At 52.0% G+C, this 22,994-nt stretch overlaps 1 protein-coding gene and 1 non-coding gene across 2 annotated transcripts in view; one reads left to right on the top strand and one right to left on the bottom strand.

Annotated features, from left to right (window-relative positions):
* The first annotated feature begins 1,801 nt into the window (after positions 1-1,801).
* The window catches only part of SYT2 (synaptotagmin 2), a 104,095-nt gene continuing 82,902 nt past the window's right edge, over positions 1,802-22,994 (top strand). Inside the window, exon 1 of the mRNA XM_047840270.1 lies at positions 1,802-1,869. The gene's annotated coding sequence lies outside the window, so the exon portion shown is untranslated. The remainder of the gene's footprint in view (positions 1,870-22,994) is intronic.
* LOC125155918 (U6 spliceosomal RNA) lies at positions 14,513-14,619 on the bottom strand. Its single transcript, XR_007148426.1, has one exon. It is a non-coding gene; the product is annotated as a U6 spliceosomal RNA (small nuclear RNA).

The raw sequence follows: 22,994 nt of genomic DNA, 5'->3' as shown, positions 1-22,994 counted from the left end.
GGAACTTGGAGGCAGCAGATTGATCTCAAGCCCGAGACTGGTGGGCAGTGGCACCAGGTAGCTTGGCTGGGTTCTGTGTGAGGAGCTCTCTCTCTGGCCTCCCTCTGCATGAATGTCCTGATTCATTGTCATAAGGAGCAAACTGAGCCCCTCTGACTTATGAAGCAACAAGTCCTGGGATACACCTGGCTAAGGTGGGACCGAGCATCCTCTCTGAATCCTCTCTGAAAGTGTCCGGCGGCAGCTGGATGATTGTTACTAGTCTGATTTAGTCCCGCATAGATTCAGACTCAACTCCCCACTTCCTCCTCTGCCCCTTGTTGCAGATGCTGAGCAGGGATGACCTCCCCTTTGGTGACAGCCACTGCCCCCTTGAGGGGAGGTGGCTGGTGGTGGTCTCCACGATCTACCTAGTGAGAGAGAGACACAGACAGAGCACAAGCAGGGGTGGGGCAGACAGCGAGGGGGACACAGAATCTGGAGCAGGCTCCAGGCTGTCAGCACAGAACCCCACGCGGGGCTCGAACTCACCAATCGGGAGATCATGACCCGAGCCCAAGTCCGACGTTCAACCGACTGAGCCACCCAGGCGCCCCAACGATCTACCTAGTATTATCGGCAAAGTGATCTGGAAGAGCGCCCTCCACCGCTGCTTCTCTCCACCTCCAAGCTTGAAATCCTATTTCCTCTTTGCAGTCCTCCGTTTGGCTTCCGCTCCCTCACCTAGTCTTTCACTGGGTAAATGTGGGTTGATCCGTCAGGCTGGATCCTGAGGGGGAGCCTCTCCCGGCATCCAGGGAGAGAGGCAGGGTGCTACTGTCCTATTACAAAGTTGACTTCATAGAATGGAAATTCAAATTGTGCTGTAAGCAATTTCTGAGGCCATACACCCCCCCCCCCCCCCCCCGCCCCCGGGCAGCCCTGGCGTCTCCGCGGTAGGCGAGGAAGGGCTCCGCCGCGGACTTGCGGCTCTTCTCCCCGGGCTCTTCAGTGCCACCACCTACTGGGTGGCTGCGGCTTCTCGGCCAAAGTACCATCCAGGGGCCGTTTCCATTGCAGACTGCTCACGATACCCACCTTAAAGGGATGTCTTAAGCATTAAGAAACCAGCATATGTGGAAAACCGTGGCTTTTAATAAATGGGAGTTTCCTCTCCACCTCCTGCCAGACTCTCCCCCCTCCTCCCATTTTCCTTGCCGCCTCCCCAGGCTTCCTCCCACCCCCCCCTTCTATTTTCCACCTGTAACTTCTCCCAAACATGCCCCTCTTCCTCATCAACGCTTTAGGCTCAGAAGCCTCTGCCCTCCAGGTGGCCTTACTTGGAGGACGGCGTGGGGAGAGGGGCTCGGAGGTCCCAAATGCCTACGGGGGCTCCTGAGGCCAATAATGGAGCCTTGAGCCGCAGTTGGGCTCCGGAGGTCGGGAGAGGGAGCTGGCTCAGGGGTGACAGCCCATCTCGGGTGGGGACGATGACGTCCCGCACTGGGTCCGACTCTCCCCGACCGGGAGCAGCAGCCGTGACCTTGAGCGGGAGGCGGGGGCGCGGAGGGGACCAGTCCCCGCAGGTCCGCCCCGCCCCGGCCCGGCCGGCCCCGCCCCCCGCGCGCCCGCGTCTCCTCCCCTCACTGCAGCGCTCGCCGCGCTCGCCCAGCCATCAGCGGCCTCCCGCCGCCGCCTCGGCGCAGACTGCTAAGCTCAGCAAGTCTTGCGGCAAAGGCACTTCGGACCGAGTTGGGGCCGGCGCGGAGCGGGGACTCCGGGCCCCGGGGGAACGGACGCCCCTGCTGCACCGTGGCCGGCGCCGCGCCCTCGCAGCCCTCCGCCCCCTCACTTCGGAGACCCGGGTTCCCTCCTGCTTGGCCGCTCCCGGTAAGTCCGTGCCCCCGCCCCCCACCCCTCCGCGCCCGTGGGGGGCACCGACTCCCCCTCCAAAGTTTCTCTGCCTGGGGCGGGTTTCCCGCTCCTGGGCCGAGGGGCCGCGGGGCGGGACCTGGCTCCCGGGGGTGGGGGGAGGGTGGGGTCCGGGAAGTTCGGGGCCAAAAGGGGGCCGGGCGCCCGCACCGTCCTTCCGGGGGAGTTTGGACGCGTCCAGGTGGAAGGTTCGTTTTGGGAAGCTGGCCCCGAGGGGCGAGGAGCCGGCTGCTCTGCGGGTTTGGGGCGGGAGGAGGGAGCAGCTTTCCTCCCTGGGGCTCGGGGGGATGAGGTGCGGAGGGCTGCGGCCGGACGACGTCCCCGGAGCCCTCGGGCTCTGCGACCCCGTCGCTTCTGGACGTCCCCATCTACCCCCCGCCATGGCCGCCGGGGGCGTCTCCAATCCAGCTTCTTTAGCCCCCGCCTCACGCCTCGGGGACCACCCCCCCTCCCCAGCTCCGCCGTCGTGGGAAGGGGAAGGAGGGTCTGCGGGCTTTGGAGGCAGAGACCCTGGCTGGGGAGCGGGTGGGGGGACAGACTACAGGGACTTTCTGGAAGGGAGGGTCGAGAGGAACTGGGACAGGGACGCGAGAGGGGGATGGGAGCACCCCTCGCCTCTCTCCAAATCTCATGACTCAGCACGACCTAGGACGTCCCGTCCCTGCTTCAGCCCTCCTCCCCAGGGCTGGGCTCCTAGACCCAGAAAGTGCAGACAACCCCAGCCGGCTATTCTGGACTCCTTCATTTACCTTCCCGATTTGGGGTCGCCCCTTCCCCTGCCTCTGTTCAGGCCCACCTCTCTCAGGACACAGGGGCTTTTTTTTTTTTTTTTTTTTTTTTTAAAACTAAAAAGAGAGAGGATTTATCCTTCTACCCCATTATCTCAGTCTCTCCCCCATTCTCTTTTCCCCCTTTTCATCCCCACATTCCACAAGTGCCTCCCGGACACCCCAGCCCGTGGCGTGGGGGTGGGAGGGTCTCGGAAGCCCTGCGTCTCCCTCTGCAGCATCCTCCCCCTCTTCACTGTAAGGTAGAGAAGTAAGTGTTCCGGCTGCTCTCTCCTGTGGCAGCAGAAAGGAGCGCAAGGACAGAAGCGGTGGTCCAGGAGGGGGCGCTGCAGTGGGGAGACAAGGGCAGAGTCCTGATGGGGTGGGTGGTGGGTGGACCCAGATAGGAATGGGGTGGGCAGGGGGATGAGGAAGTCCTTAGGCTCCTAGGCTCCGTGTACCCAGAGAGACGGGAAGGTGGGCCAAGGTCTGACCTGGAGAGCTGGAGGGTGCCCCTCCTCCTCTCCCGCTGCGGCTGCGCTGAGGGGTCCCCCGTGTGTAATAATTATCCTCAACCTGAGCCGTCCAGCTCTTGGTAACCTGGGCACTTCATCAAGAGGGTGTGACCGTGAGGAGAAGGATAGCCCGTAATCTTTCTAAGTCGTCTCCCCCTGCTTAGGTACAAGTGCTGACTTTGGGCTGCTAGAAACATCTCTGTGTCCACCAGAAGTGCCAAAAGTAGAGCCGTGCCCTGTGCCCCTAAGACAAGGCCGGAGGGGCAGGTGGGAGGGGCAGGGTGGTTCTGATGCAGTGGGACGTGCCTGGTGAGCAATGGCCTGGCAGGCACTGCCAGCTGCAGCCTGTGTCAGGGCCCTAGAGGTGAGTCAGCCTCAGGGGTCCACACCAGGCAAATTGAGGCCTGGGCCAGGGAGCCCAGCCCCAACCCTGCTTCTCTTCCCCATGACCCTGGGAATGACTAGTGCCAGCTGAACCTTCAGTCCTGGGCTTCTCTCCTTGGTGCAGCCAGCCACTATCCTGCTTGGCACTTAGATCACTGGCTTCATCCTCTAGGACACCCCTGGGGGACTTGCTTTTTCTGGGGACCTCTTGGGCTTGACCCAGGCCCACTCTCCATGCCTTGCCCAAGGAGGAGCTGAGGAGCTTCTGGAAAGCTAAGAAAGGGGAAGGCAGAGATAAGTGTTCTATTCCAGAGTCACATAGACCTGACTTGCTGTCTCTAGGAGGAAGAGACCAGAGGTCATTCTCCCTTTCACCCTCAGTCAACTTCCAGGCAGATATGACAGGAATGTCCCTGGCACTGCAGAGAACTGGGGTGGGTGGGCTTTGGAGGTGGCTGGAGAATTCTCTTCCCTGCTCTCCCTCAGCCAGTATTCCCGAACCCCAGGCAAGCCTGATATCGAAGGACCCATTGCCTCTACCTGGACTCTGTCCTCTCTCAGCTGAGTCTCCTCTTTTCTCCACTGACCCTGTAGAGTCTGTGCAGCCCTCTCAGGAGAGTAGATTGAGGGGCAGCAGGTGGTCTGGGATCCAGGGTGTGGGAGGGACAGTGAGGATGGAGGGGGAGGACGTTGGGGCTCAGTGGGCTAGAAGAGCGACTCGTTGTCCCCTTCCTTGGACAGAAACATCCTCAGGGATAGTCAAAGGCTGTGGACGGTAGAAATGCTGTTTCACTTGGCTTTGGGATTTGGGCTTTCCTGATCTCAGTTCTAGCTGAAGCTGGATTGTTTCTCTTGAGCGACACACACAAAAGGTTCAGGTTGATGGAGATGATTTTTGAGAACTGGAGTGGCAGGCCAAAGGGAACTATAGAGTGTTCACTCATTACAGGGTAGTGGTTAAAATAGGAGGCAGCAAACCCACAGGCTGGGGTTCATAATCCTAATTACAAAGTGTGTGCCTTTATCAATTCATATTTAATATTTATTAAATACATATTTATTGGGGGGCAACAGATATTTATTGGGGAGCACCTACTATGTGAGCACCTACTATGTGCATTGTTTTAGTCACTGTGGATATAGCAGCGAACAGACCACAGTCCCTGCCCTTGTGGATTTTGCATTCCAGCCAGCCTAGGCAAATTGCTTAGCTACTGTGAGCATCGGTTTCTTTTTCTTTTTTTCTCTTCATTTTTTTAGTAATCTCTACACCCAACACTTGAACTTACGACCCTGAGATCAAGAGTCACGTGCTCTACCGACTGAGCCAGCCAGATGCCCCTGAGCCTCAGTTTCTACATTCATTCAACTGTTAGCTTTTGAGAGTCTACTCTGTGCCAGGGGTATGTTAGGCACTGGAGATTCAGTTGGGAACAAAACAGACCTGGTTTCTGCCCTCATGGCACTTACAGTGGAGTGAATGGCACACAGAATTAAACAGACGTATAATTCATCACAATTGCAACAGCTGTTAGGAGGACATACAGGGTGGTTCAAGACCGTGCAGTGGAGTGACGTGACCAGGTCTGGAAGGTTTCATCTGTAAATCAGAGGTAATAATACTTACCCCACAGGGTAGTAAGCATTCAATCAATGATAACAATTAATATGGCCCACTGGACAGATACAACCCTAAATTCTGTACCTGAATAATCATCATACATGCAACAAGTTGATTATTCTTCCTCCACTAGGTCAGAGAAGCCAGTCCTAGGTTCTCATGAGAACGGGGAGTCTGTGATGGATAGTATAGTTTAGCGAAATGTCAAGTCATAGAGCCAGTATAGTGACTCTAGCCAGATTGCCTGGGTCCCTCCTGCTTTTGTCACTCATCCTGACTTTGGGCAAGTTAACCGAATTCTGCTTTTCAGTCTGCCCATCTGTAGAGTGGAGATAAAATTCCTACCTATGACATAGGTTGTATTTGGTGAGGATTAAATGAATTAATTCCTGTCAAGAGTTTAAAACAGCGCCTACCCCTGGTCAAGGCCATGTAAGTGTTTTCCATCATTATAATGTCACCTACGGGCCCTCCTAGCCCTTTCGCCGCCCACAGACAAGCCTCTTCCTTGGGTTTCCCCACTGGAGGGAACGCTTTCCACCTCTGTTAATCTTAAAAACTCAAAGGAATGAGCTGCTATAATTTCTTCTGTGGCCATTCCAGCATTTCTTCCCTCTGACTTTCAGGCAGTTTTTTATGCCTGACGAAGCCGTATTTTGTCAAAGCTTCATTTCTGGGAAGGACTTCCTTTTCATCCCTGGAACTGATAGTTCAGGGTAGTAGCCAGAGTGATGGGTATATTTGGATCTGGGCCTAGAGGGACCTGACCACTCATTGCGAGTTGGCTGCAGGGAGCACCTGGCTGCCAGCCCCTCTTCTCCCCCCACCCCCCAACACAAAGAAGTGTCAGCTTCAGGAAGGGGTCTAAAATTAAACATCAGGAAGGATGCCCCAAATACATGGTATGCAAGAGAGGTTCTAAAAGCTTCCTCCCTGGATAATTTCCAGACTAGGACAGACTTCCCCACCTGTCTGGTCTAGAGACCATATGACTGAATGCCAGGGATGGGGAGGTTGAATTCTTAGGGAAGTAGGCTATGAGTTGCTTATTCTGTTATAATAGTCACTGAAACTCAGAAGGTTTGGTGCCACCAGGCAGCTCCCAAATTGGGGGTCAGGAACAAGAAACGAAGAGGACAGCCCTGCTGTCATAAAGTCAGAAGAGGCCCTTGTTTGACCATTTCGTCCAGGGCCTCAGGATTTCAGTGTTTGCTGTAGGCAACACTCACCAGCAGGTGTAAGAAATGGCATAGCCAGAATGTACCGACTGGGCACCAAGCAACACTGCCGTCACTCACCGAGCCTGCTTCTTTTTCCAGCTCCCCCCTTCAGTTCCCCTTTCTGTAATGAAGCTTTTCTGTCTCTCATCACTGCGGGCCTTAGTACCACAGAGGCCTCACAGCAGCCATCACGGTCCCATTTTATAATAAAGAGGCAAAGGCCCGGAGAAGTTATGTGACCGATTTAAAATCTTGCACCATCAAGAGGTAAGAGCAAGGTCTCGAACCCAGATCGTAGACTTTGGGGGTCTTTCCAGGCCACTGTAGCTAATTGGTCAAAGCTTCTCCCCAGTGAGCCTCCCCTCCCCAGTTCCCTCTCACCAGCTCTGTCTAGAGTGTGGAACTGGCCAACATGGTCAGGGGTCCTCAGGGTCATCAGTGCTTTGAGTATAAGCAGGGAACCAGTAATTAAAATCAGGTAGCAGACTTTTACAAAATCAGGCAGTGATCCTTTGGAGAAATGGAATCAGCTCTCCCTCTCTGGTGTTGGGTTTCCTTGGGACTTGCCGTAAGGGCTCAGGCATCTTCAGGAGCACCTGCTCTGAAGCAAGGAGGAAAGAACCATCGTGGGTGGAGCAGAGCAAATGATGGGGCACTTGGGGAATCTGCCCCCAGCCTCAGACAGCCTTATCTGAATGGGGTGCTGGCATAATCGGCACCTAAAGCCTCTGCAAGTTCCCATTTTGGTAGAGTTTTCTTCCGAAGCCCAGCAAGACATAGGCTTGTGTACATCTGTGCGTGTCTAGTTGGTATCTGACTGCTTCTCTTCTTCAGAGAGTCCAGGATTGAGAAGTCAAGACCCCCATGGACTTAGAGCCCAGAACTCAACCCTCGCATAGAGGGGCAACTGGAGTCCAAGCAGTGTCTGAGCCAGAGCACATTGTTCCTGATTTCCTCCTCTCCTCCTTTTCCTTCCACTTCCAATTCAGATGGACTCAGCACCTGTTCTGTAAGAAGCACAAGGGATTAAAAAGGGAGGTCAGAAGAACCACATATCTTCCATCGGCCTGGGAGCTCCCCAAAGTCAGAGCATGGGGCTCCTCCTCTACTGGGTCCCCCCACTTTACACCTAGAGTGGAGCTCTGTTGCCAGGGTCATTTGTGATGGCGGGGTGCACGGTGACTGGGTTCCCAGAGCTCCCCAGCCCCAGGATAGCTGCCTGGCCAGGACCAGATTTCCCTCAGCCCTTGAGGCCTTCTTCACTTCCTCCCTCTGCAAAGAAACCGAGAAACCCAAGGGGTTCATCACTGGACGGTCTGGGACTAGGGTAGGGCAGTAGCTGAGCAGCGAGTCAGGGAGGCTCCCCTGAGGCATTTGTGAGGACCAGGTGCCTCTGGGTGGGACAAGGAGTCCTCAGGCCATGGAGACCCCTGGCAGGGCTTCCCATAACTGGGTTGATGCCGAAGCTCTGGAATTTAGCGATTAGAGAACATTGCAGTTGGAGGTGACATTCACCCATTACAATTATTCCATACTTACTGTTGAACGTAACTGTGAGCTTGGCAGTAGGGAGCCGGGAAAACTGAAAAGAATGGAGGAATGGGACAAGGGGGCCTCTTAGCTGGAGGATGGGGGTGGGGCGGAGAGAAACTTAACCCTTTCCGTGCCAGGCCGACTGAGGAGATGACCTGGAGGGGAGACGAAGTGGGGTCGAGGCCCAACAGCCCACTGCAGATGCAGGAGGTGACTGCAGCCAAATCAAGGAGGCTCACCCCTGCTTTCTACATGATCCTTTAGCATCTTGTTCCCCGAAGTGATTGGGGAAGAAGCTTTTATGCTATTTATAGAAAGGAATTCCTCTCTGATGTCTAACCTTAGCTTTTCCTGCTTTAGCCCAACTTCATATCCCCTGACTCCTCCTTGGAGAGGAGGAGACCCTGACAGGTGGCATGAGGGTGTTCTGGGGAGAGGGCATGGGCTACCGGTGGTAGAGGTCCCCGAGCACCCTCTTTGTCTCTCATCTGCTGTGTTTATTTGGAGAAAAGCATGCTTAGTAAACACATACCCCTTTATCCCTATCCTCCTTGGGGCTGCTTGGCTCTCCATTTTCATTGTTAGCCATGGATCCATTATTGTGCCAACTGACATGGATCAAAGTCACAGGCCCAATGAGGGGGGTCTGAGATTAGATGCCAGAACCTTTGGGTTCCTGTGTTCCACCCTGTCTGAGGAATGTATAGAGGATGAACAAGAGGCTAGTGGTTAAGTGCTCTGAGATCCTGGGGAAGCAGACCTGGGGGCTGAAATCCAGCCTCACCACTAGGAGCCAAGGAAAATTAGAAGTAAACCCCAGGAAACACAGGGTGGCTGCGGCTGGGATTGGGGTTAGCAGGAAACTTGGAGTTAATTGAGGGGAGGTAAGAGGGCTCCCTTTCCCAGTTTGACTCTCCCATGAGGAGGAAAAGGCATCACTTTAATAAGGCTGCCCTGGTTCCAGATCAATCCTGGCATTGCAGGAGGCAAATGGGGGAAGCACAACGGAGAAATTGGATTAGCTCTTTGATGCTGAGAACTGCACTTGCTGCTGTAGGAGGCAGGGGAGAAGCGAAGGCTGAGCCTGCGATTGTTACCTCAGCCCCCCAGGGTCAAGGGCTTCCCAGGGAGACCCCGGCTCCCAGCTCCTGCTGGTGGAAGAGTAGCAGAGGTACCGAGGGGTAACAGACAGTAACAGAGCCAGATCGTCACCCCTGCAGAGGCTGGGAGGTGTCCTCAGCCTTCCCCGGGGATAAAGACGGTGAGCCCCCAAGGCATGGGAAGGAGAGGTGAGGGGGGAGGCGGAGAGAAGATGCCCAACACCCCCTGGGTCCATGGCCCACAGTTGCGTGTTCTGCAGGGCATAACCGAAACGGCACGTGTGTGGCAGGGAGTCATATAGGCTAGGTTTAGGTCACACCTGCCACGTTCTGCCTGTGTCTGGGCAAGTTCCTTCAACTGTCTGAGTTTCAGGGTTCTCATCTGAAAATGGAGACAGTAACACACAAGGGATATGGCCCATGGGAAGATTACACGAGATGTCCTAGAACAGCCGTTCTCAAAGTGATCTGTGGACCCCTGGGAGCCCCCAAGAATTGTTCAGGGGGAGCCATAACGTCCAAACTGTTTTCAGAATAACCCTAAGGTGGTTTGCCGTTTTTAACGTGTTGGCAGTGATGGTCCTAAAGCAATGGGTTGAATTGCTCGTACCTCAGTGTGGATCAAGGTCGGGCACCAAACCGTTCTAACCAATGGATTCTTCTGCATCGCACAACTGCTAAATAAATAAATAGATAAATAAATGCCAGTTCCACTTAAGACTTCCTTTAATGAAGTAGCAAAGATTATAAATTTTTATTAAATCTTCACTCTTGAGTGCACGTCTTTTTAATGTTCTTTGTGAAGAAATGAGAAGGGTGCAGAAAGCCCCTCTCGTTGTAGAGCTTGTGATATTTCACCTCCTTTGTAGATGAAAACAGTGAGTCTCAGAAAGGTGAAGTGAATGTCCCCAAGGTCACACTGCTAGTGGGCAGCAGAGTCCACATCCAGACTCTGTCCCCAGTGCCACAGTCCCCCGGGCTGCACAACGGGATGGGGGTGGGGGGCGGTCAGGCTGGACTGTGATAGATGCCTGCACAGGCAGCTATTCACAGTCCTCTATGTAGAACTGGTTGTGCTGGTAACGTCTGGGCACTCGTTCTGTCCACACAGCTCTGGGGATGCAGAGGAAACCTGGATCTCAGTCCCTCCCAGAAATAAAATCTCACAAATGAGGACTGGCAGTGCTTCCCTATCTTGTGTAGGGGACTTAAAGCCCCTCTTGGACAGGCCCTCCAAGGACCACCTGGTGGGAAGGAAAATCAGTCCTTAACAGGAACCCCTAAGAGTGAGGAAGTTCTTTGTGTCTAGCCACATTCTTCCTGCTGTTCTGAGTACCCGTTTCCTCTTATAATTCATCCTTCGCTGCCTCCTGCCAGGTGAGTCTGGGGCTCCATGTATACAGTCCGGCAGCCACAGAGAAGCTGCGAGCTGGGAGCAGAGTTACGGGCTCTGTCTTCCTGGACAACTGTCTGTTGTAATTAAGAGTTAGCACCCTGATCTTAGAGGCCAGGAGGTAACTGCTTCTCTCTCAGGAAGAACAGGCAGCCTTCATTGTCTCTTCCGTGGCTTTTGTGGCTTGGGCACTGAGAGAATGTGTTGGTTCATCCTGGGAGGACAAGTGGAGGGCAGGGCAGGGAGGCTCTGGAGGACAGTGGAATAGCCACCTTCAGACGAGGTCAGGTGTCTGCACATGTACATCTGGCCCAACAGGGAACACTCGTCTCTCAGCTCTTCAGCAGCCACATGGCTGGGTAATTGATTATCCTGGCACATAGCTCCTTTCCCGGCTCAGCCATCCTGCGCTGCCCATCATAGACCAGGAATGGGGAAAGACTGAGACATAGTAAAAGATGGAAGCCTCCCTGATGAGAGGGTCACCTGAGCAGTTTGTCCTTTCCTGGGAGGGGGAGAGCATTGAGACCCTGGGCACTGTCCTATGGGGTCATTGAGCTAAAGCAGGATTGGGTCCCTGATTCCCCACTCTCACAGTCCCACGAATGTATTTTTCTCCCTCTGGCTCTTCCTCTCTACCCAGGAGATGTATTGGAAACCGACCCTGGGCTTGGCGGCCAGTGGACAGGGAGAACTCAACAGTAAATTCGGAAGTTCGCAGACACAGGATAGGGCAGCCTCCATAGGGCAGGTTGGCACCCCCAGGACTCTCAGTTTGGGACACAGAGCTCTGGCCTTTAGCAAGCTAGGCGGATTCCCAAAACAGCCCCTCCCAGGGTCCATCCCATCACCCTACTTTCAGAGAGCATTTCTTGCTGGTCTCTTGTCTGGGGATTGTGACACCCCAGAGCACTTGCCTCAGAGGAGGGAAGATTCACAACTTCACATAAACACACAGATGCAAACCTACCACACATACACACAGCTCTTGGCAGGTTGCCTGTGGGCAGTGGGGCCTCCCTCTCACATTCCTTGGAAATTGAGAATGAAATTGGATCTGAGACCAATCTTCAGGTTGGAGAAGACTTCTCCAGCTGACATGTGGTCTCTCTTTCCCACCACATGCCACTTCCCTTCTTGGCTCAGAAGTGCTCTGGGCAGGGTCCTAGGCTGGGGTCTGGCTTGGAGGCATGGCCGCTGTGTGGTCTCCTTGCAGACTTTGGACCCATGGTTTCTCCCATAACTATTGCTGCTTTTCCAGGCCCTGTGACAGCTGCCATCTGTGATTAGGAGCTAATGCAGGTGAAGCCTACTTGGCTGTGACTGTTAGCTTAGACCTTTCTGGAGGCAACATTGATGGGGGACTGTGGTGCTCAGAAGCAGGAGACATGGTGGGAAGGTGAATGAGACAGTGTGTCTGGGGCCAGGTATTGGGGCACCTGTCACCGCCCTAGTGACAGAAGTGATGTGGGGGAGGTGGGGGTGGGGAGAGAGATAGATAAGAGAGCATATAGACTCATTAAATACTTTCACTAATGACTTTAGGTGAAGGGCTCACCTAAAGCAAAGGGCTGCTTCAAGTGTACATACCCCATAGTGATAAGACTCTTTTCTATGTCCCAATTCTCTAGAGAAGGAAAAGTTGTGACATTGCCTCCCTCAGTGTTAGAGCCAGGGCAAGAAGCTGGGACCCCTAGCATTGCAGGGGTCACATAGGTCACCCCTCCACAGGCTCCCATTCATTCATTTATTTATTCATTCACTCATTTGTGCAACAACCATTCATGTGCAAGGCTGCAGTGGTGACAAAGACAGGGCAGACACAGTCCCTGCCCTCATGACCTTTATAGTCTGAGGGAAGAAAGACACTGAAGACAAGAAACACACAATTGATTATTGAATTACAATTATGATAATTGATGTGAAGTAAAAAAGAACTCAACGCTCCTAGAGTTTATAACGGGGGCATCTAGCAGGGTGGGAATAGTGGGTATGTGGCCACCATGATTCATGAACTGTGGAGGAGCCATAGGCACTCCTGGGCCTTCTCTTGGGACTTCAGGTCACTCCCTGGCATTGCCAGGGAGCTGGGAGGCAGGCTCTGCATTGTGGAGGGCAAAGGAGAGTCTTACTCTGCCTCTAATTCCCCTGGTGACCCTGAGTTTGTCATTTTTCTTTCTTTGTATTTGTTCATTCCTCTGTAAAGTGGAGATATTTGACTAGAAATCCCTGCAGTCCCTTCTTAGGGTCCCAGAAAAAGCATTAGAGGTTTTCAAAGGCCAAACTATAGTTCTTCCTCTGCAGACTGAGAAAGGAATTCAGGAACAGGGATGAGACAACTCCTTGCCACTGATTCCAGCGATCGGCAGAGAGACAGAGAACAAGCCCAGAGCCAGGGGACCATGGTTCTTTGACATCACAAATGGAGGAGTGAGCATGACAGATGTATCCCCAGAGTGGTTGGAATCAGGGATGGAGATATAAGAGGAGAAGGTCGCTGTCATTTCACCAAGGTTAGGACTAGAGCAAGGGTTGGAAACTGAAGCAAGCAGTGTTTAGTAAGTTCGACATTAGGCAGCACTTTCTTGCTGGTTGCACTGAGACGTGGTAGGCAATCAAGGGGATGAAGAGAGAGTGTCAGAGAGATGTTCCAGAAAAGCAGGGAAAAAGCTTTTCTGAGGGAGTGTTTGTGTGGAGGTGGAGGCAGGAGTAGATAGATGACCTTACGAGGTCTCTCCCTCAGACGAGTCCATGGATCTTTTCTTCCGTTGCCACTGATGTCAGCACTGTCTGGATGTCTGTGAGAGGAAGATGTCAGGTCTTCTTGGAAATGAGTTTTTGAGCATAAACTATCCCCAGTTCACATCTCTCAATGACACATGTGGCTAACTGCAATTGTCACACTCAATCAAATCGAGCCCAATTACACCTTTGCTCTCTTGTCCTGCTGTAATATAAATATGGCTTCTGAGAAGTGTATTAGTTGCTGGCAATATGAAGCTGGGTTTGGGGGCTAAGGAAAGCTAGGTGCTTCATGTTTCAGACCCAGAAACAAGGACTGGAGATGAGCTCCTTGAGGGCATGGGATTGGCCTTCTCAGAGGACCCTGCGGTAGTCCTGTCTCTAAAAACAGGAGGTGGATCAGATGCCATCTCCAGGATACTTTGTGTCCTTGGGCTTTTTTGTTGTTATTACCCATAGTCACAGGCTCTCCATGTGTATGTAGGTAGGGGGAGTATTGCAGTCATCCATGTGTCTGCCTGCAAATTACAAAAGGTCCAATGAAACCCTGCCCCCCCCCCACTCCCAGTGAGGAAGATGCTTGGCATCTTTAATGATTCATGATGTCAGAAAGGCAATCTAGAACATGAAGGATTTCAGGTAGACACAAAGAGGAATTTCTGAACAGTAAATGTGGTTAGACACTGTGACAGAAGAGCAAACAGATGGTGAGATCTCCAAAGAGAAGACAGTCTCTGTGGTGCCTGTGGCTCAGTTGGTTAAGCATCTGACTCTTGATTTCGGCTCATGTCCTGATCTCGGTTCATGGGGCTGAGCCCCATGTCGGGTTCTATGTTGACAGTGTGCAGCTTGCTTGGGATTCTCTATCTCTGTCCCTCCCCCACCCTCTAAGTAAATGAATAAATAACCATTAAAAAAAGAAGAAAGTCTGGGAAAGGGTAGATATTTATAAAGGATAGATTGACCACCAAGATTCTCTCTATCCCAGGGTTTATGAGTGTGGATATAGACATGCTGGAAAGAGTTGACTGTGTGCACAGTTGTTATAGTTGACTTGTATTCAATGAGTGCATCACAGCATGGGAGGAAAAGAGGAAGAGGAGGAGTAGGGTGGGGAGGAGGAAGAGGAACAGAGTAATGCTGGACATAATAGGGCTTGGGAGAGTGAAAGTCTCTTCTTTATCAGTGTTAGGATGACGTCTCTGAGGTGAGGGATGGTGTGTGTGTGTGTGTGTGTGTGTGTGTGTGTGTGTGTGGGTGTGAACTCAGCATCAGGAGACTTCCCTTATGAGAGTCAAACCTGCAGCAGAATATACAGATGTCTGCTACCATGTGGGCTGTCCGTGGAATTTGCATGTCATTCTTGTGCAGGGGCCATGCTAATCTTCTCTGTATCATTCCCATTTTAGTATATGTGCTGCCAAAGTGAGCACATGGGCTGTCCATTTAAATTCAGGGTGCTGTGCATCCCTTGCTAAAACAGCTTCTTTGTTTTGTTTTAAGTAGGCTCTGTGTCCAATGCTGGGCTCCAACTCATGACTCCTGAGATCAAGAGTTGCATGCTCTACTGACTGAACCAGCCAGGTGCCCCTAAAACAGCTCCTTGTATGTGATCCATTCACACATGCTGAACGTTTGCTTTGCCAACAAGCCACTATCACTCAGCCTCAATACTGAAGAGAGTAAAGATCTAGGGATATTGTGAAGAACATGGCTTCCAGATTTTTTCAGTATGGACTCCAGTTTGGGGCTCAGGCTAGACTCAACTCCTTTTTAACACAATCCTGACAGTGCTTTTTTAATTACACACACACACACACACACACACACACACACACACACACACACCCCTCCTTCCCCCACTTGACTCCAAGAACCACAGAAGGATAACAGTCATAATTCTGGACTTTGGAGGTATGACCTTGAAAAATCCTGATGCCCAGCCTCCAGGCTTATGGCAGAACCTTTCAAAATCACCCCACATCTTCTAAAGATTCTCCTATTAATCCACATAGTCTCCAAATTTCTCTTGGCCTTCCCTTTGGTGACTTCCTTCTTAGAAAGTTTCCCCATGGAAACTTTGAAGCTGACCAGTATAGTCATGTTTTTTTGTTTTTTTTTTCTTTCTCACTTTTAGCTTCTCTGAAAGGACCTGTATCTCAGTGTCTTAAAATCAGGGGGCCGTACCCTGTTCAAGGGTAGGGATAGTACACTGCCCCCTTTCCCACGCTTATATGCCTGTTTATGCCCTTAGAATTAGTCTCTGACTCCATGTAAATGGTCTCCTGGATTATATTATCAACTTCCTCCCAAATCCCCCATAACACTTTTACAATGCTAGAGGCATGTCAACAATGCTTCTTGGCTGCTTGAGAGGGGAGTTTCAGCACCACGGACAGAGCACTGCACTTGTGCGCGCTCTCTCTCCAGACTGGATGGTCACAGGCTAAGTCCTGACTTTCCAATTTTGGAGATAGAGGCTGGGATGAGAAGATAATTGGTGTTGTGAAGAATTGTTATCACTTTTTATTGCCTGCAAGACTCTGGCCAAGCCACCTCTTCTTCCTGAATCCCACTTTTTACTCTATAAAATGAGAGGAATGAATTCCAAATATGCTATGAGCCTGACTGTCTATAATCATCTTTCACAAGAGGTCTTTAAAAGTAGCTTTGACACACATGACCTAGGTTAGGGGAAGTCCAGTTTAGCTTGTAGGTTATAGGAATACATGACCTCAGGTCTTGGAATCCACTGAGTCTCCCAAACTCAGTGACTGGCATCTCCCTCCAGCTTGCTGAAATGTTTAGCACAGGGGCATCTTCCCTGTAATATTTGTTATTCCAGATACCTCATTGCCCACTCCACTTATAGGCAAAATCTTTCCTGGGTTGGTGGGAAGGGGCTTTTGTGGCATGGTGCAGTCTGTTACACGAAACTTAACTGAAGATAGATAGAGTACTGCCATGAAGCTGGAGATGATTAGGCATCCCTGGAGCAGAGGGGCTATGTAGGGATGAGAGTGAAGAATCTAGTCTTCTCTGCACTGGCAGGTCAGCAGGATGTTAGAACTGAGCCCCTCCCTCACTTGTGGGAGCTGCAGTTGGAGTTCTTCTTACAACAGGAGGAATGGCTGCATAGATTGGCATGGGGCCCAGTGTGGGGGTAGGGTGGGCAGAGACTGGAGGCTCTTCAGAGCCCTGAGGGCTGGGGGAGTCTGCCTGTGATGGTGGGAGAGAAGATAGAGTGCCAGACCATGGCTGTGTCCTTATGTGCCTATAGTAGGGCTACACCACCTTTTCAGCCTCTTGGTTCATCTGAATGGGGTCAGTCCTTTTCTTGAAGGCCCCAGAAAATCCTGCAGACAAAAGAAGCTCTTCTTTTCTATTCTCCAGTTCCTTCGTTTCTCATCTTCCCCACTTATATATTGACCACTATATACTTGACCACCATATATTTCACTAAACTGATAATCCGAACACTCCTTGTTTCCCTGTCCAGGGCACTTAGCATCGGGGAGAATGTGTAACGATCATCCTTTGGGTGATGAGAGAAGCAGCTCAGGCTCTACTTACTGGGTGGAATCACTTGAAACTCTCCATAACTTACCTTACACAAAAGGGAAATTCCAGACAATATTCAGGTTACCTCCTATCTCTTCTTTGGGTTCTTCTCCCTTTAGAGATGTCAAGTGCCTACCGGCTGTTCTATGCTACCCAGTCCTTGCCACTCTTCCAGGCCTGCTAATCTCATCTCCCTTCCCCTAGCCCTGAAAACAGTGCGGTATGTCTTATTCTGCAGCCCCAGGCACAGATTCAAACTGCTCCTCTGCTGAACATGGCACTCCTCCCAACAAAAAGGCATCTGCATGTTGAATAGGCAGTGATGCCTACCCAGAAAAGGCTGGATAAATAACGATGGGATTCCAGGCATGGTGAAGGCTGTTTGAGGAACATATTTAAGGCACTGCTTTCCTGTGTCATTTTTAACACTGGGTGGTTCACTGCCTGCCTTACCAGTGGACAAAACCGGTTCTTGGGAGTGGAGTTGGAGTCAGAGATAGAACAAGTCTCTTGCTTGGCAGAGAAGATTGGTGTTTGCATGTGTGGGTACAATATTCTTGTTGGGGGAGGGAGAATTGGGGGCTAACACTCCGCTAACACCAAGAGTACCCATTGCTCAGGTCCAAGTCCTGAAAACCATTGCCCAAACAGGGAGGTGGTTTGGGGGTGCAAGGCCAGCCTGGAGGAGCAAACTGGGTCCCATAGTCTTAACTGCAGTAAGCCCAAGGCTTTGGTCTTAAAGAGAATTGATTCTACTTCTCATCTCCTACCAGACCCAGAGAGCACAAGATACATGGAGACTAATTTTGACCCACTGTTAGGAAGACAGTTCTTTTTTTAAAAAAAAAAAATTATTTATTTTATTTTTTAAGAGAAACTATGAGCAGGGGAGAGGGGCAGAGAGAGAGAGAGAGAGAGAGAGAGAGAGAATATCTTAAGCAGACTCCATGCTAAGTGTGGAGCCTGACATGGGGCTCAGTCCCATGACACTGGGATCATGATCTGAGCTGAAATCAAGAGTCAGATGCTCAACAAACTGAATTATCCAGACACCCCCAACACCCTTCAAATAGAGCAAGAATTGGTCTGTTTTGGGTGTAAACCTAGTGTCTCCATCAGTGCCTGGCACGTGGAAGATACTCAGTAAATATTTATGGAATGAATGTTGAAGGATTAGAACTGTCCAGACACTCAGTGGCTTTTCTCAGGAGACACAAGCACCTTGTCCTTAGGTACATTTCAGCAGAGGCCAGGGGCCATTTACCTGTTATGTTGCTGGAGGGGCTCCTGTCACACTGATGGCTTGGTCTTGAGGGTCTTTTCTCTTCAACTCTGAGAGTCCATGATTCTGTGATTTCTTTTGAAGGAAGGAGACCTTCAGAATGGGGCCAGAGCTGGCCTGGCAGTAGGAGTCTTTATAAGGGACACATACCCGGTACCTTTGGTCCAGCCACCTCTGTGGCATCAACCTGCTGCCAAATATGCTTGTTGAACTTGACAAAGAAAGTGTGTCTATTTCTTATTTCTTGGAAATCCTTACTGTGAGGCTCATGCATTGCAGTCTCAGCTTGGCCTGTGACTTGCTGGCCATCTGTTCAGTGGGGTGATATCCATCTGACTACCCGTGCATACTTTTCAGAGGTGGGTCCTCAGTAGGACCCTAGGTGGGCGGGGGGATGGGAGAGATTTCTGGTTGCCTTCGATGGGGAGTGGAGGTAGAGTGGGTGTGGGTCCCAGCTCCAGCTGCTCCCATGCTGTGTCCCTGGCGCTGGCCCTGATGAGGATGAATAATTGATGGTGACTAATGGATCATTGCTCCTGTATGAAATATTCAGCAGAGACCATGGCAGGTTTGTGTAATCAGATGTTTCATGCTGCCCTCCTGGTAGGTGTGGGGCTCCTGGGTTTCCCTGACTCTCAGAATCATGGGTGTGGGGGCACTTCCCCAAAGAGGAGTGAGTTTTGTGCAGAGGGTCCTGTGGGGCAACCTTCTCAGGGTGTACTTTTACAGGGGAGGGGGCAGAGGCCCATAGTCCTTTATTCTGGACTTGCCTGCTTTATGGGGGGGCTACACTGTCCAACATTCAGAATGTTGGTGAATGACAGAGAGGATGGTTAGGGGTAAACAAAGGTGCAACATGCAGCCCCTGGGATATCTGAGAGGGCATGGTGGGATGCTGATGGTGGATGGAGGATGGAGGGGGGGGGAAGCTGTCCCCTCCCACAATGCTCCCTGCCTCTTGGGTACTGAAAACAACCCTGTAGAATGGCCCTATTATGCAGGTGAGTGAGAATGCTCCAAGGGGTTAAATGATTTGCCTAAGATTGTACAGCTCTGGGGTTGTGGAGCTGGGCCCCTCCCACAATGCCTCTCCTTCGAGGTGTGTCTTCAGGAACAAGTCTCTTGGCCCTTTCTCCCCGTCCCAAAGCCACCTTGTTCCCTCCTCCCCTTCCCCACTGACCATGTGGGGAATGATGTCATGGGGATCCCGGGATAGAATTACAGCCACAAGCAGCTGTGCCAAGAAGGCTGGCTGGTCCCCAATGGGGGATGGGATGATGGGAGTGGCTGTGTGTGTGTGTGTGTGTGTGTGTGTGTGTGTGTGTGTGTGTTGGGGAAGTGCCCCTTCTGATCAGCTCAGTAGGGAGGAGAGTAAGCCCCTTGAGTATACCAGGAATTCAGGGAGGAGAATGGCCAGATTTGCAATGGGGGCCTGGCCCCATGGTGCGGCTGAAGGGAGTGCCTTCCCATGCTGAGCCTCAGCCACCCTATCAGTGGGTGGTGGCCTTCCTGGAGCTGCTCCCAGGAGCACTGAACCTTCTGTGAAGCTCCAGACCCCAAACAGAACCTCCAAATTCTGGCTCCCATTTGATCTTCCTCCTTTCCCATGTCTCCCATCCCCACCAGAAGCTGGACGAGGGGCCACCTGAGGACACGGCTGTAAGATGAACAGCCTAACTCAGCCCGTGCTCCTGAGTTCTGAAAGACCCCGAGGACAGAGATGGGGCCAGTGCCTCTGGCCACCCGTTTCCAAGTCTCACAGGCTCCTCCCCCATTAGGAAGTTCTTCCGGCTTCTAGTCCCATGCCCTCCTGCCGCAACCAAGTGGATCCTCTTGTTCTTTGGGTCTGCAGTTCTCTCCCTCCAAGGTCTCATGTAACATCACAGGCGTGGGAGATGGATGAGTAATGCTTGCTTAACAGAGGGGAAAACGCAATTCAGGATTTTGGGGTTAGAGCCAAATCCCTCTGTAGCTATCTCTCATTTCCAACCTGACACATTTCTCCGCTCGATACCTGGGCGCTGTCCAGGAGGCCAAATCAGAACATCTAGCAGGACTATTCCCTGCCTCATGTAGACCCTTGACTGTGTCCTCCCATGGGCACAGCTCAGAGCATTATAATGACAGGATCATCCTTGCTAAGGAATGAGGGAAAACCTCAGTGGGCTTTTACCACATCCCTTCATTTCACCCTTCTGACACTAGGGGTGGAGGACAAGGAGTGAGGTCACTATGGCAGATTGCATTTGCTCATTTTATGGTTGGGGAAAGTGAGACTCAGCTTGCCAGAGTTCACACTGCGGTGGGAGTATGAAAGCGTGTTTGGTGTTCCGCTCTGAAATCCAGCCCCTGGGTACAGGGAACGCCAGTGACCAGGAAGCCAGGCTCTTGCCTGCGAGAAAGTTATCTCTGTTTTCTTGGCCTCTGATGCAGGAGGGGCCCTGGCTGACCAGATGGGCTGCAGCATGGAGCAGGCCCACGCTGCCATCTGGGGCACTGTCCCTATTCCATTAATATGCCCTCAGAACTGTGATGGCTGGAAAGACTATTCTTGCTTCTTTTAGCTTCAGTTCAGTGTTAGGTGCAAAGGACTTGGCAAATAGGAAGGCGCAGGGGAGGAGAAGGAGAGCTTTCACCCTCAGGTTCCTAGAGGGAAATATTAATGGTGCAGAAGAGGATGTATTCTTTTATTTATTTATTTATTTTTTAATTTTTTTTTTCAACATTTATTTATTTTGGGGACAGAGAGAGACAGAGCATGAACGGGGGAGGGGCAGAGAGAGAGGGAGACACAGAATCGGAAGCAGGCTCCAGGCTCTGAGCCATCAGCCCAGAGCCTGACGCGGGGCTCGAACTCACGGGCCGCGAGATCGTGACCTGGCTGAAGTCGGACGCTTAACCGACTGCGCCACCCAGGCGCCCCGAGGATGTATTCTTTTAAAAAAGAAACAAACAAGGCTGTTTCTCATAGAAAACAGCCCCCCTCCTTGTCAGAGCCACACGTGCCTTTGGAGTTACCATCACAGGGTTCCCTCTCCAGTGCCCAGTCGAGAGGAGACCCCCACTCACAGAGTTCCCTTCTCTACTGAGTTTTCAAGCTCAGCTGAAGGTCTACAACACGCCCAGCCCAGGGCTAGTCTTGGCAGAGCCAAGGGTTCCTCTCTGCCTGTGGGCGACGTGGTAGAGATTCAGACTAAACTCCCATGGGGGTGAAGGAAGTGACAGGAGACAGCAACAGAAACCTGTCAAAAAAATGGGGCACTCAGCGTCCGGTGGCTGGAAGCTACGCAATACAGCCTTTTGGAGTTTAAGGCAAGGGAACCAAAGGCTGCACTGTTGGGGGCCTGAGGACCTCCCAGAGGAGGACACTTCCATTGGAAACACACCTCACTGGAGTCTTTGAGAGTTCTCACTCATTCATTTGGCAAGCATTTTCCTGAGTACCCACCAAGGGCCAGGCACTCTGCTGCGTGCTGGAGATAACAAAGATGCTTAGTGATGACACAGCCCCTGCCCTCCATGGGCTTACAGTCCAAGCACACAAACAAGTAATCTCAGTATAGGAAGGCAAGTGCTAAGATAAAATTATAGGGTACAGTGGCGTAAGAGAGGAAGCTGTCAATTCTGCTGAAGGGACTCAGGGAGGACTTCATAAAGGAGAAGCCTGAGCTGGTGCTAGAAGAAACATCGGGCATTTTCCAGATGGACAAAGGGAAGATCGTCATTTCAAGCAGAGGGAATCACAAGAATGGAGACTTGGAGGTGGGAAGTATCCTGGAGGGACTTGAAGGGCTGGGGAGGAGGGCAAAAATACTGGGAGGCGGGCAAGGAGAAATGAGGCTGGAGGGGAACAGGAAGCAGCCACCCTCAGAAAGGCTGTGAATGCTCAGTGGGAAGGATGCAGGTGAGAGAGAAGATGTGCACTCCAGGATCTCACTCTGGCAGGGCACAAGGGATGGCTTGGAGAGCGTGACAAGAGACAGGAAGTTTGGGACCCCTGGGGTGGCTCAGTCGGCTAAGTGTCGGACTCTTGATTTCAGCTCAGGTTATGATCTCTTGGTTCTTGGGCTTAAGTCCCAAGTCTGCACTGACACTGCGGAGCCTGCTTGGGATTCTCTCCCTGTGCCTCAACGCTGCTTGCGCACTCTCTCAAATTAAATGAAGAAACTTAGAGAGATAGGAAGCTAGGGTTGGGGACTTGTTAGGAATGGTGGCCTTACAGGGTGGTGGACGAAGGGACTGGTTGGAGCAGGAGCCATCTCTGCCTGCCCACGCCCAGCAGAGCGTAGGGAATGGGTGTCAGGGTAACTTGTCCTTGGCTCCTTTGGGAACCTGGAAGTGTGAGGCCCCTGCCCCAGACCATGCCTTTGCTTTCTCAGGCCAGCAGAGTCAGAGGCATCAGGACTCCACCTTCAAGGAAGAAAGAGAGAAGTTGCGGCCTGTTTTCCTTGCGACCCTATCTGTCTGTCTAAAGTAGGGGTGACAAAGAGAAGACAGGTTAAAGCAGGAAGGCAACAGGGAACAGCTGTGGACCACAGCACTAATGAAGGCCAGGGTCAGGACCCCTGGGCCGATCCCCTCTCTGGTGGATGTGCCTGGCCCTGCCCCAGAGGGCCTCTGGCACTTACCCCCAGGAGGGCGAGACCTTGTGCACTTGTGTGCCCCATGCGCGGACCCCACGGGACTGTTTCCCAGTGATCTCATTCCCTCGCCTCACTTGCGGGGAACATGCCTGGTAGCAGTGTGAGCCTGTTTCCCTAGCTAATGGAGCTGGGGAAATGTGCATTCATTTTTCCCCTGAGCTGTGACAGGCAATAGGAAATTTGCCCTGAAATATGTATCAGTGTGGATTGAAATAAAACACTCAGTGTATTTTGCAACAGAGCATTAACAAGGAATAATGTGGGGATCTCACCCGGATACCAGCTTCAAAGGGTACATTTCCCCCAGACTTTCCTCTCTGTC

Source organism: Prionailurus viverrinus, chromosome F1 (genome assembly GCF_022837055.1).
Source record: "Prionailurus viverrinus isolate Anna chromosome F1, UM_Priviv_1.0, whole genome shotgun sequence".
Lineage (NCBI taxonomy): Eukaryota > Metazoa > Chordata > Mammalia > Carnivora > Felidae > Prionailurus > Prionailurus viverrinus.
This window is presented reverse-complemented; position numbering and strand designations above follow the sequence as displayed.